The 2,756-nt window shown below is 34.3% G+C and overlaps 1 non-coding gene across 1 annotated transcript; it reads right to left on the bottom strand.

Moving 5' to 3' along the window:
* Positions 1 to 2,366: 2,366 nt before the first annotated feature.
* On the bottom strand, positions 2,367 to 2,474 carry LOC118344625. The gene has a single exon (XR_004798405.1). It is a non-coding gene; the product is annotated as a small nucleolar RNA R71 (small nucleolar RNA).
* Positions 2,475 to 2,756: the final 282 nt, after the last annotated feature.

Below are 2,756 nucleotides of genomic sequence, written 5' to 3' on the forward strand. Positions count from 1 at the left end.
TGTGGCGTTCCTTCTTGTAATTTGGGTTCTTGAGACAGGCTTTTCAACCGATCTAGATTTTAATATAATCTGGATTTTTGAAATGAGTTCTCAACGGGTCTACTCCATCCATTGACTTGATTTTAGCTTTCTTAGGTGAGTTTTCAATTTGATTGTAGGTTCGAGGGATTCTATTCCTACGGGTTCATATCATTTGGTATTCAAAGCAAGGTTTCCTATTTGGTTTGATTCCATCTTTTTTTTTTCTTGCATAATTAATTCTAGGGCTTCATTGTTATAGGATTACAAAAAAAAAAAAAAAAAAAAGAGGTGGCTGCCGAATTTCTTTACTATTCTTAGGGCTGCTGATGAGTGTACGAAAGTGCACACTAAATACCCTATTATTGGACTAAAAGGCTAAAATATGAATAGAAATCATAGGTATTAATGTGTATTCTTGAATTGAGTTTCTATTTACTTTGGGATACTCTTGAATAGATTTTAATGTTTAATTTCAGAGTATATAAAAGAGCAACTCAAACTCAGTCAAATTCAAAAGGCTTTCAAGTGGGCAAAGATGTTGGAACAACGTAAGAACTTTCAACAAGTGTAGGACTCTTCAAATAAGGATGATGATGGAGTTTGAGAGTAATTCGGGTCAAGAGAAAAAGTCAATCCAAAATTAGCTAGAAGATAGCCAGTATATACTTTAGTATTTTGATCATAACTTTCCGCTCAAATATCAGATTGATGCAATTCTTGATACGTTGAAAAGTATCTTGAAGGGATACAAAGTTGTCTTTAATAAGGATTTCTAAATTCAAACTCCTGAAGTACGTACGTGGCTGCCAAGATGAGTTCTAGAATTTAGGCAATTTTGTATTTGGGAATATGAAGACATTAGGGTTTTTTTTCCCACCCTATATAAGCATTTCATTAGCGCAAAATTGAGAGTTCAAAAAGGGGAGATGGCTTAGTTCTGAAGAGGGGGTAGATGGAATTAATTTTCATGGCCGCCGGTTACTTTATTTTTATCTTGAGATTTTTGTTGTCCATTATATTTATGGGTAACTAAATTCTCAAGTAGGGTTAGGGATGAACTTGCACATTAGATGGTATTTTTACTTTATTTTTAACTTATGTATTTGATTTTCAAATACTAAAGCTCTTTTGTTTTATCATTCAAATTCATTGTTGATGTTTTCTTCTCCAAATAATCATAGAACTTATTTTGTTTATAGATTCAGTCATGCTTTTTCTATTGAATGGATTGACTCTTTGATTATGTTTGGATCAATTACTTTTCTATATTGATTTAATTATTTGCTGCAATATCGCTCCCTGAGTATATTGTCGTCGTTGGATTTTCTCAATGGTGATAATAATTTATGTATTTTAAAAGTGGTGAATGATTTTTCAAATGGTTACATTTGGTTTAATTTTGGTTTATAAATCTATACCTTCCGATTGAGAATTTTGGAAGTTGAGTTCCTAATTGAGTTATTCAATGAATTAAGAATAATTAAAATACCAGAATTGTGCAAGGGATTCCCGACGCTTTTCTGTTCGTCAAATTTGAGTACTTTTTCCGTTAGTCACTTTGCTTCAGTTTAATTTGCATTTAAAATTAATCTGTGCTCTCCATTAATCATTTAATATTTTTCTTTAGTTTCATTATTCCTTCTACTATTCTTTTAATCTGTCTCTCTGTGGAATCGATACCCCAAAGTTGTGCTATAATTACCGTGTTATTCTTTGGGCGTAATCAAATTTTGGCACCGTTGCCAGGGAGACGGCAGAAAAACTGCTAGATAGTTTTCTTTTCAGAAGTTTGTAAAGGCGGTAACTTTGTTCCTTCTTTAGCTTGCTGCATTATTTTTTTCCTCTTTCTTTGTATAGTATTTTTATTCTTTTAGTATTTTGTTACCTTGCATGCACAGATATAGAGACACCTTGGGTAGATTTGCTTCTAGGCTTGTGCTAGAGTCAGAATCAAACTTTTTAAATACTTTATTTGACAATCTATCTAGTCCTGAAGAAATGAGTGAACACGAAGATCAACCCATTAGAACTATTCATGATTACCTCCACCCTACAATCACAGCCACACCATCGTGCATCATGTTTGTAGCTAATACTCGCTAACTGGATTTTAAAACAGGGATGATACAATTACTCCCTATGCACAGTAGGGAGTTTGAGGAAGTAGTTGTAACTTTTCATAGTCAAAATGCGGCTGATAACGTTGTGAGACTTAAGTTCTTTCCTTTCTCTTTGAAGGATAAAGCTAAGAGTTGGCTATATTCGCTGAGACCACGATCTATTGGGTCATGGAATGAGATGACTCACGTCTTCTTTAATAAATACTTTCCCCAACATAAGACCAATGCTTTAAAAAGACAAATCTCCACCTTTGCACAAAAGGACAGTGAAACTTTGTATCAGTTTTTGGAGAGATTTAAGGAGTTGTTGACCATGTGCCCTCACCATGGGTATAAGAATTGGCGCTTGGTGAGCTATTTTTATGAGGGACTTACACTTAGAGAACGCCAATTTGTGGAGATGATGTGTAATGGTGTATTATTACAGAAAGATCCTGATGAGGCCATAGAATATCTCAATCAACTTGCTGAAAAAGCTCACACTTGGACTAGACCTAGTGTTACTGAGAGCACAAATAGGTCACGACCTGTAGGAAACCCAAATGGTGGTAGAATTTACCATCTCAGAGAAGAGGATAACCTAAAGACTAAAGTTGAGATGCTCATTAGGGAGCT

This window comes from Juglans regia, chromosome 14 (assembly GCF_001411555.2).
Source record: "Juglans regia cultivar Chandler chromosome 14, Walnut 2.0, whole genome shotgun sequence".
Lineage (NCBI taxonomy): Eukaryota > Viridiplantae > Streptophyta > Magnoliopsida > Fagales > Juglandaceae > Juglans > Juglans regia.